Here is a 10,000-nt window from a genome sequence, read left to right as displayed (position 1 = left end):
CCATTTCACAGATTTAAGCTGCATGGCAAAAACACATAACATTATGTAAGTCGTTGTTGGAGGAGGATCGTGATAGCATCAAATAGCTATGTCAGCACCTAGTATCACAACCACTCACTAATTGGTGTGATTAAAATTGGTCTCATTCATTTATTTCACTGATTTGAAGCTGTAAGGAAAGAAGGAAAAGGTTCCACCGAGATTTGAACTCGGATCACTGGATTCAAAATCCAGAGTGCTAACCATTACACCACGGAACCAAGACCTTCCTCAGTTGACATCTAATGCTTGCACACTAGCGTTGAAACTGGCCTTTGTGAAAGCCATGATGTCCCTCAAAACCAAAGAGAGTTGCAAGGGCTCGTCCGGGATTTGAACCCGGGACCTCTCGCACCCTAAGCGAGAATCATACCCCTAGACCAACGAGCCAGTGAAAAACAGCAGCTTCACATGGCAACACTTTCGGCAGACAAACCAGCATTCTCTGAAAAAGGCCTCTGGGTGACCCACGACGCCCTTACAAAATACCAGACAACTGTAAGGGCTTACCCATTCATTTGAACCTGGGAGCTCTCGCGGCATGAGCAAGATTCATACTCCTAGACCAGCAAGCCACTAGCCAATATGCAAGGAATATATTATGTGGCGATACTATCTGCTGACAAAGTGAAAGTATTCAAAAGACATTTTTATGAAAGCTATTATGCCCTGTAAAACACAAGACAGCAGCGAGGGATCGTCCGGGATTTGGACGATTGGACTCTCGCACCCAAAGCCAGAATCATACCACTTGACCCAAGGGCCACTGCAAGACAGCAACTTTACATAACAACACTAACTGCTGACAAACCGGCATTCTCAGAAAAAGGCCTCTGTGTAAGCCACAATACCCTTACAAAACAGAAGATATCTGTAAGGGCTCAACTGAAATTTGAACCTGGGAGCTCTCACGGCATAAGCGAAGATCATACTCCTAGTCGACCAGACAAGGAATGTTATATGTGGCGATACTAACTGCTGACAAACTGGAATTCTTCGAAAGAAGGTTTTATGAAAGCCATATTGCCCTGTAAAACACATGACACCTGCAAGGGCTCGTCCGGGATTTGAACCCGGGACCTCTCGCACCCAAAGCGAGAATCATACCCCTAGACCAACGAGCCACTAAAGCTTGACATTTTCACATGGAACCAGCAGCAGCAGATGGTCAGAATTCTTTATTTAAAAATTGAGTCAGAACGTAATTTCAGAAGCTCAAGTGTTGAAGTCGGGCTTGTGCGTCAGATGGACCCGGGGCTTCTCCTGCCCAAAACAAGATTCGCAGCCCTAGAACGACAAGTTGAGTCACCTTAAAATTGCTGTTGTTTTTGTCCACTAGCTTCAGTGAGGTAAATTGATCTTATCCATTTCACAGATTTAAGCTGCATGGCAAAAACACATAACATTATGTAAGTCGTTGTTGGAGGAGGATCGTGATAGCATCAAATAGCTATGTCAGCACCTAGTATCACAACCACTCACTAATTGGTGTGATTAAAATTGGTCTCATTCATTTATTTCACTGATTTGAAGCTGTAAGGAAAGAAGGAAAAGGTTCCACCGAGATTTGAACTCGGATCACTGGATTCAAAGTCCAGAGTGCTAACCATTACACCATGGAACCAAGACCTTCCTCAGTTGACATCTAATGCTTGCACACTAGCGTTGAAACTGGCCTTTGTGAAAGCCATGATGTCCCTCAAAACCAAAGAGAGTTGCAAGGGCTCGTCTGGGATTTGAACCCCGGACCTCTCGCACCCTAAGCGAGAATCATACCCCTAGACCAACAAGCCAGTGAAAAATAGCAGCTTCACATGGCAACACTTTCGGCAGACAAACCAGCATTCTCTGAAAAAGGCCTCTGGGTGACCCACGACGCCCTTACAAAATACCAGACAACTGTAAGGGCTTACCCATTCATTTGAACCTGGGAGCTCTCGCGGCATGAGCAAGATTCATACTCCTAGACCAGCAAGCCACTAGCCAATATGCAAGGAATATATTATGTGGCGATACTATGTGCTGACAAAGTGAAAGTATTCAAAAGACATTTTTATGAAAGCTATTATGCCCTGTAAAACACAATACAGCAGCGAGGGATCGTCCGGGATTTGGACAATTGGACTCTCGCACCCAAAGCCAGAATCATACCACTTGACCCAAGGGCCACTGCAAGACAGCAACTTTACATAACAACACTAACTGCTGACAAACCGGCATTCTCAGAAAAAGGCTTCTGTGTAAGCCACAATACCCTTACAAAACAGAAGATATCTGTAAGGGCTCAACTGAAATTTGAACCTGGGAGCTCTCACGGCATGAGCGAAGATCATACTCCTAGTCCAACAGACAAGGAATGTTATATGTGGCGATACTAACTGCTGACAAACTGGAATTCTTCGAAAGAAGGTTTTATGAAAGCCATATTGCCCTGTATAACACATGACACCTGCAAGGGCTCGTCCGGGATTTGAACCCGGGACCTCTCGCACCCAAAGCGAGAATCATACCCCTAGACCAACGAGCCACTAAAGCTTGACATTTTCACATGGAACCAGCAGCAGCAGATGGTCAGAATTCTTTATTTAAAAATTGAGTCAGAACGTAATTTCAGAAGCTCAAGTGTTGAAGTCGGGCTTGTGCGTCAGATGGACCCGGGGCTTCTCCTGCCCAAAACAAGATTCGCAGCCCTAGAACGACAAGTTGAGTCACTTGTTTGCCTTAAAATTGCTGTTGTTTTTGTCCACTAGCTTCAGTGAGGTAAATTGATCTTATCCATTTCACAGATTTAAGCTGCATGGCAAAAACACATAACATTATGTAAGTCGTTGTTGGAGGAGGATCGTGATAGCATCAAATAGCTATGTCAGCACCTAGTATCACAACCACTCACTAATTGGTGTGATTAAAATTGGTCTCATTCATTTATTTCACTGATTTGAAGCTGTAAGGAAAGAAGGAAAAGGTTCCACCGAGATTTGAACTCGGATCACTGGATTCAAAGTCCAGAGTGCTAACCATTACACCATGGAACCAAGACCTTCCTCAGTTGACATCTAATGCTTGCACACTAGCGTTGAAACTGGCCTTTGTGAAAGCCATGATGTCCCTCAAAACCAAAGAGAGTTGCAAGGGCTCGTCTGGGATTTGAACCCCGGACCTCACGCACCCTAAGCGAGAATCATACCCCTAGACCAACAAGCCAGTGAAAAACAGCAGCTTCACATGGCAACACTTTCGGCAGACAAACCAGCATTCTCTGAAAAAGGCCTCTGGGTGACCCACGACGCCCTTACAAAATACCAGACAACTGTAAGGGCTTACCCATTCATTTGAACCTGGGAGCTCTCGCGGCATGAGCAAGATTCATACTCCTAGACCAGCAAGCCACTAGCCAATATGCAAGGAATATATAATGTGGCGATACTATCTGCTGACAAAGTGAAAGTATTCAAAAGACATTTTTATGAAAGCTATTATGCCCTGTAAAACACAATACAGCAGCGAGGGATCGTCCGGGATTTGGACGATTGGACTCTCGCACCCAAAGCCAGAATCATACCACTTGACCCAAGGGCCACTGCAAGACAGCAACTTTACATAACAACACTAACTGCTGACAAACCGGCATTCTCAGAAAAAGGCCTCTGTGTAAGCCACAATACCCTTACAAAACAGAAGATATCTGTAAGGGCTCAACTGAAATTTGAACCTGGGAGCTCTCACGGCATGAGCGAAGATCATACTCCTAGTCCACCAGACAAGGAATGTTATATGTGGCGATACTAACTGCTGACAAACTGGAATTCTTCGAAAGAAGGTTTTATGAAAGCCATATTGCCCTGTAAAACACATGACACCTGCAAGGGCTCGTCCAGGATTTGAACCCGGGACCTCTCGCACCCAAAGCAAGAATCATACCCCTAGACCAACGAGCCACTAAAGCTTGACATTTTCACATGGAACCAGCAGCAGCAGATGGTTAGAATTCTTTATTTAAAAATTGAGTCAGAACGTAATTTCAGAAGCTCAAGTGTTGAAGTCGGGCTTGTGCGTCAGATGGACCCGGGGCTTCTCCTGCCCAAAACAAGATTCGCAGCCCTAGAACGACAAGTTGAGTCACCTTAAAATTGCTGTTGTTTTTGTCCACTAGCTTCAGTGAGGTAAATTGATCTTATCCATTTCACAGATTTAAGCTGCATGGCAAAAACACATAATATTATGTAAGTCGTTGTTGGAGGAGGATCGTGATAGCATCAAATAGCTATGTCAGCACCTAGTATCACAACCACTCACTAATTGGTGTGATTAAAATTGGTCTCATTCATTTATTTCACTGATTTGAAGCTGTAAGGAAAGAAGGAAAAGGTTCCACCAAGATTTGAACTCGGATCACTGGATTCAAAGTCCAGAGTGCTAACCATTACACCATCGAACCAAGACCTTCCTCAGTTGACATCTAATGCTTGCACACTAGCGTTGAAACTGGCCTTTGTGAAAGCCATGATGTCCCTCAAAACCAAAGAGAGTTGCAAGGGCTCGTCCAGGATTTGAACCCGGGACCTCTCGCACCCTAAGCGAGAATCATACCCCTAGACCAACGAGCCAGTGAAAAACAGCAGCTTCACATGGCAACACTTTCGGCAGACAAACCAGCATTCTCTGAAAAAGGCCTCTGGGTGACCCACGACGCCCTTACAAAATACCAGACAACTGTAAGGGCTTACCCATTCATTTGAACCTGGGAGCTCTCGCGGCATGAGCAAGATTCATACTCCTAGACCAGCAAGCCACTAGCCAATATGCAAGGAATATATTATGTGGCGATACTATCTGCTGACAAAGTGAAAGTATTCAAAAGACATTTTTATGAAAGCTATTATGCCCTGTAAAACACAAGACAGCAGCGAGGGATCGTCCGGGATTTGGACGATTGGACTCTCGCACCCAAAGCCAGAATCATACCACTTGACCCAAGGGCCACTGCAAGACAGCAACTTTACATAACAACACTAACTGCTGACAAACCGGCATTCTCAGAAAAAGGCCTCTGTGTAAGCCACAATACCCTTACAAAACAGAAGATATCTGTAAGGGCTCAACTGAAATTTGAACCTGGGAGCTCTCACGGCATGAGCGAAGATCATACTCCTAGTCCAACAGACAAGGAATGTTATATGTGGCGATACTAACTGCTGACAAACTGGAATTCTTCGAAAGAAGGTTTTATGAAAGCCATATTGCCCTGTATAACACATGACACCTGCAAGGGCTCGTCCGGGATTTGAACCCGGGACCTCTCGCACCCAAAGCGAGAATCATACCCCTAGACCAACGAGCCACTAAAGCTTGACATTTTCACATGTAACCAGCAGCAGCAGATGGTTAGAATTCTTTATTTAAAAATTGAGTCAGAACGTAATTTCAGAAGCTCAAGTGTTGAAGTCGGGCTTGTGCGTCAGATGGACCCGGGGCTTCTCCTGCCCAAAACAAGATTCGCAGCCCTAGAACGACAAGTTGAGTCACTTGTTTGCCTTAAAATTGCTGTTGTTTTTGTCCACTAGCTTCAGTGAGGTAAATTGATCTTATCCATTTCACAGATTTAAGCTGCATGGCAAAAACACATAACATTATGTAAGTCGTTGTTGGAGGAGGATCGTGATAGCATCAAATAGCTATGTCAGCACCTAGTATCACAACCACTCACTAATTGGTGTGATTAAAATTGGTCTCATTCATTTATTTCACTGATTTGAAGCTGTAAGGAAAGAAGGAAAAGGTTCCACCGAGATTTGAACTCGGATCACTGGATTCAAAGTCCAGAGTGCTAACCATTACACCATGGAACCAAGACCTTCCTCAGTTGACATCTAATGCTTGCACACTAGCGTTGAAACTGGCCTTTGTGAAAGCCATGATGTCCCTCAAAACCAAAGAGAGTTGCAAGGGCTCGTCTGGGATTTGAACCCCGGACCTCACGCACCCTAAGCGAGAATCATACCCCTAGACCAACAAGCCAGTGAAAAACAGCAGCTTCACATGGCAACACTTTCGGCAGACAAACCAGCATTCTCTGAAAAAGGCCTCTGGGTGACCCACGACGCCCTTACAAAATACCAGACAACTGTAAGGGCTTACCCATTCATTTGAACCTGGGAGCTCTCGCGGCATGAGCAAGATTCATACTCCTAGACCAGCAAGCCACTAGCCAATATGCAAGGAATATATAATGTGGCGATACTATCTGCTGACAAAGTGAAAGTATTCAAAAGACATTTTTATGAAAGCTATTATGCCCTGTAAAACACAATACAGCAGCGAGGGATCGTCCGGGATTTGGACGATTGGACTCTCGCACCCAAAGCCAGAATCATACCACTTGACCCAAGGGCCACTGCAAGACAGCAACTTTACATAACAACACTAACTGCTGACAAACCGGCATTCTCAGAAAAAGGCTTCTGTGTAAGCCACAATACCCTTACAAAACAGAAGATATCTGTAAGGGCTCAACTGAAATTTGAACCTGGGAGCTCTCACGGCATGAGCGAAGATCATACTCCTAGTCCAACAGACAAGGAATGTTATATGTGGCGATACTAACTGCTGACAAACTGGAATTCTTCGAAAGAAGGTTTTATGAAAGCCATATTGCCCTGTAAAACACATGACACCTGCAAGGGCTCGTCCGGGATTTGAACCCGGGACCTCTCACACCCAAAGCAAGAATCATACCCCTAGACCAACGAGCCACTAAAGCTTGACATTTTCACATGGAACCAGCAGCAGCAGATGGTCAGAATTCTTTATTTAAAAATTGAGTCAGAACGTAATTTCAGAAGCTCAAGTGTTGAAGTCGGGCTTGTGCGTCAGATGGACCCGGGGCTTTTCCTGCCCAAAACAAGATTCGCAGCCCTAGAACGACAAGTTGAGTCACTTGTTTGCCTTAAAATTGCTGTTGTTTTTGTCCACTAGCTTCAGTGAGGTAAATTGATCTTATCCATTTCACAGATTTAAGCTGCATGGCAAAAACACATAACATTATGTAAGTCGTTGTTGGAGGAGGATCGTGATAGCATCAAATAGCTATGTCAGCACCTAGTATCACAACCACTCACTAATTGGTGTGATTAAAATTGGTCTCATTCATTTATTTCACTGATTTGAAGCTGTAAGGAAAGAAGGAAAAGGTTCCACCGAGATTTGAACTCGGATCACTGGATTCAAAGTCCAGAGTGCTAACCATTACACCATGGAACCAAGACCTTCCTCAGTTGACATCTAATGCTTGCACACTAGCGTTGAAACTGGCCTTTGTGAAAGCCATGATGTCCCTCAAAACCAAAGAGAGTTGCAAGGGCTCGTCTGGGATTTGAACCCCGGACCTCACGCACCCTAAGCGAGAATCATACCCCTAGACCAACAAGCCAGTGAAAAACAGCAGCTTCACATGGCAACACTTTCGGCAGACAAACCAGCATTCTCTGAAAAAGGCCTCTGGGTGACCCACGACGCCCTTACAAAATACCAGACAACTGTAAGGGCTTACCCATTCATTTGAACCTGGGAGCTCTCGCGGCATGAGCAAGATTCATACTCCTAGACCAGCAAGCCACTAGCCAATATGCAAGGAATATATAATGTGGCGATACTATCTGCTGACAAAGTGAAAGTATTCAAAAGACATTTTTATGAAAGCTATTATGCCCTGTAAAACACAATACAGCAGCGAGGGATCGTCCGGGATTTGGACGATTGGACTCTCGCACCCAAAGCCAGAATCATACCACTTGACCCAAGGGCCACTGCAAGACAGCAACTTTACATAACAACACTAACTGCTGACAAACCGGCATTCTCAGAAAAAGGCTTCTGTGTAAGCCACAATACCCTTACAAAACAGAATATATCTGTAAGGGCTCAACTGAAATTTGAACCTGGGAGCTCTCACGGCATGAGCGAAGATCATACTCCTAGTCCAACAGACAAGGAATGTTATATGTGGCGATACTAACTGCTGACAAACTGGAATTCTTCGAAAGAAGGTTTTATGAAAGCCATATTGCCCTGTAAAACACATGACACCTGCAAGGGCTCGTCCGGGATTTGAACCCAGAACCTCTCACACCCAAAGCGAGAATCATACCCCTTGACCAACGAGCCACTAAAGCTTGACATTTTCACATGGAACCAGCAGCAGCAGATGGTCAGAATTCTTTATTTAAAAATTGAGTCAGAACGTAATTTCAGAAGCTCAAGTGTTGAAGTCGGGCTTGTGCGTCAGATGGACCCGGGGCTTCTCCTGCCCAAAACAAGATTCGCAGCCCTAGAACGACAAGTTGAGTCACTTGTTTGCCTTAAAATTGCTGTTGTTTTTGTCCACTAGCTTCAGTGAGGTAAATTGATCTTATCCATTTCACAGATTTAAGCTGCATGGCAAAAACACATAACATTATGTAAGTCGTTGTTGGAGGAGGATCGTGATAGCATCAAATAGCTATGTCAGCACCTAGTATCACAACCACTCACTAATTGGTGTGATTAAAATTGGTCTCATTCATTTATTTCACTGATTTGAAGCTGTAAGGAAAGAAGGAAAAGGTTCCACTGAGATTTGAACTCGGATCACTGGATTCAAAGTCCAGAGTGCTAACCATTACACCACGGAACCAAGACCTTCCTCAGTTGACATCTAATGCTTGCACACTAGCGTTGAAACGGGCCTTTGTGAAAGCCATGATGTCCCTCCAAACCAAAGAGAGTTGCAAGGGCTCGTCCGGGATTTGAACCCGGGACCTCTCGCACCCTAAGCGAGAATCATACCCCTAGACCAACGAGCCAGTGAAAAACAGCAGCTTCACATGGCAACACTTTCGGCAGACAAACCAGCATTCTCTGAAAAAGGCCTCTGGGTGACCCACGACGCCCTTACAAAATACCAGACAACTGTAAGGGCTTACCCATTCATTTGAACCTGGGAGCTCTCGCGGCATGAGCAAGATTCATACTCCTAGACCAGCAAGCCACTAGCCAATATGCAAGGAATATATTATGTGGCGATACTATCTGCTGACAAAGTGAAAGTATTCAAAAGACATTTTTATGAAAGCTATTATGCCCTGTAAAACACAAGACAGCAGCGAGGGATCGTCCGGGATTTGGACGATTGGACTCTTGCACCCAAAGCCAGAATCATACCACTTGACCCAAGGGCCACTGCAAGACAGCAACTTTACATAACAACACTAACTGCTGACAAACCGGCATTCTCAGAAAAAGGCCTCTGTGTAAGCCACAATACCCTTACAAAACAGAAGATATCTGTAAGGGCTCAACTGAAATTTGAACCTGGGAGCTCTCACGGCATGAGCGAAGATCATACTCCTAGTCCACCAGACAAGGAATGTTATATGTGGCGATACTAACTGCTGACAAACTGGAATTCTTCGAAAGAAGGTTTTATGAAAGCCATATTGCCCTGTAAAACACATGACACCTGCAAGGGCTCGTCCAGGATTTGAACCCGGGACCTCTCGCACCCAAAGCAAGAATCATACCCCTAGACCAACGAGCCACTAAAGCTTGACATTTTCACATGGAACCAGCAGCAGCAGATGGTTAGAATTCTTTATTTAAAAATTGAGTCAGAACGTAATTTCAGAAGCTCAAGTGTTGAAGTCGGGCTTGTGCGTCAGATGGACCCGGGGCTTCTCCTGCCCAAAACAAGATTCGCAGCCCTAGAACGACAAGTTGAGTCGCCTTAAAATTGCTGTTGTTTTTGTCCACTAGCTTCAGTGAGGTAAATTGATCTTATCCATTTCACAGATTTAAGCTGCATGGCAAAAACACATAATATTATGTAAGTCGTTGTTGGAGGAGGATCGTGATAGCATCAAATAGCTATGTCAGCACCTAGTATCACAACCACTCACTAATTGGTGTGATTAAAATTGGTCTCATT

At 44.6% G+C, this 10,000-nt stretch overlaps 16 non-coding genes across 16 annotated transcripts; all 16 read right to left on the bottom strand.

The window, feature by feature from the left end:
* Positions 1–188: 188 nt before the first annotated feature.
* Positions 189–260, bottom strand: trnaq-uug (transfer RNA glutamine (anticodon UUG)). The gene has a single exon. It is a non-coding gene; the product is annotated as a tRNA-Gln (tRNA).
* Positions 261–357: 97 nt separating this feature from the next.
* On the bottom strand, positions 358–429 carry trnap-agg (transfer RNA proline (anticodon AGG)). Its single transcript has one exon. It is a non-coding gene; the product is annotated as a tRNA-Pro (tRNA).
* A 662-nt stretch (positions 430–1,091) lies between these two features.
* On the bottom strand, positions 1,092–1,163 carry trnap-ugg (transfer RNA proline (anticodon UGG)). Its single transcript has one exon. It is a non-coding gene; the product is annotated as a tRNA-Pro (tRNA).
* A 428-nt stretch (positions 1,164–1,591) lies between these two features.
* trnaq-uug (transfer RNA glutamine (anticodon UUG)) lies at positions 1,592–1,663 on the bottom strand. Its single transcript has one exon. It is a non-coding gene; the product is annotated as a tRNA-Gln (tRNA).
* An 831-nt stretch (positions 1,664–2,494) lies between these two features.
* Positions 2,495–2,566, bottom strand: trnap-ugg (transfer RNA proline (anticodon UGG)). Its single transcript has one exon. It is a non-coding gene; the product is annotated as a tRNA-Pro (tRNA).
* Positions 2,567–3,002: 436 nt separating this feature from the next.
* On the bottom strand, positions 3,003–3,074 carry trnaq-uug (transfer RNA glutamine (anticodon UUG)). The gene has a single exon. It is a non-coding gene; the product is annotated as a tRNA-Gln (tRNA).
* Positions 3,075–3,905: 831 nt separating this feature from the next.
* trnap-ugg (transfer RNA proline (anticodon UGG)) lies at positions 3,906–3,977 on the bottom strand. Its single transcript has one exon. It is a non-coding gene; the product is annotated as a tRNA-Pro (tRNA).
* Positions 3,978–4,405: 428 nt separating this feature from the next.
* trnaq-uug (transfer RNA glutamine (anticodon UUG)) lies at positions 4,406–4,477 on the bottom strand. Its single transcript has one exon. It is a non-coding gene; the product is annotated as a tRNA-Gln (tRNA).
* A 97-nt stretch (positions 4,478–4,574) lies between these two features.
* trnap-agg (transfer RNA proline (anticodon AGG)) lies at positions 4,575–4,646 on the bottom strand. The gene has a single exon. It is a non-coding gene; the product is annotated as a tRNA-Pro (tRNA).
* A 662-nt stretch (positions 4,647–5,308) lies between these two features.
* Positions 5,309–5,380, bottom strand: trnap-ugg (transfer RNA proline (anticodon UGG)). Its single transcript has one exon. It is a non-coding gene; the product is annotated as a tRNA-Pro (tRNA).
* A 436-nt stretch (positions 5,381–5,816) lies between these two features.
* Positions 5,817–5,888, bottom strand: trnaq-uug (transfer RNA glutamine (anticodon UUG)). The gene has a single exon. It is a non-coding gene; the product is annotated as a tRNA-Gln (tRNA).
* An 831-nt stretch (positions 5,889–6,719) lies between these two features.
* On the bottom strand, positions 6,720–6,791 carry trnap-ugg (transfer RNA proline (anticodon UGG)). Its single transcript has one exon. It is a non-coding gene; the product is annotated as a tRNA-Pro (tRNA).
* A 436-nt stretch (positions 6,792–7,227) lies between these two features.
* Positions 7,228–7,299, bottom strand: trnaq-uug (transfer RNA glutamine (anticodon UUG)). The gene has a single exon. It is a non-coding gene; the product is annotated as a tRNA-Gln (tRNA).
* Positions 7,300–8,638: 1,339 nt separating this feature from the next.
* On the bottom strand, positions 8,639–8,710 carry trnaq-uug (transfer RNA glutamine (anticodon UUG)). Its single transcript has one exon. It is a non-coding gene; the product is annotated as a tRNA-Gln (tRNA).
* Positions 8,711–8,807: 97 nt separating this feature from the next.
* On the bottom strand, positions 8,808–8,879 carry trnap-agg (transfer RNA proline (anticodon AGG)). Its single transcript has one exon. It is a non-coding gene; the product is annotated as a tRNA-Pro (tRNA).
* Positions 8,880–9,541: 662 nt separating this feature from the next.
* On the bottom strand, positions 9,542–9,613 carry trnap-ugg (transfer RNA proline (anticodon UGG)). The gene has a single exon. It is a non-coding gene; the product is annotated as a tRNA-Pro (tRNA).
* Between the last annotated feature and the right edge of the window lie 387 nt (positions 9,614–10,000).

Source organism: Danio rerio, chromosome 13, assembly GCF_049306965.1.
Source record: "Danio rerio strain Tuebingen ecotype United States chromosome 13, GRCz12tu, whole genome shotgun sequence".
Lineage (NCBI taxonomy): Eukaryota > Metazoa > Chordata > Actinopteri > Cypriniformes > Danionidae > Danio > Danio rerio.
The sequence above is the reverse complement of the archived record's forward strand: the minus strand, read 5'-3'. Positions and strand labels throughout refer to the sequence as shown.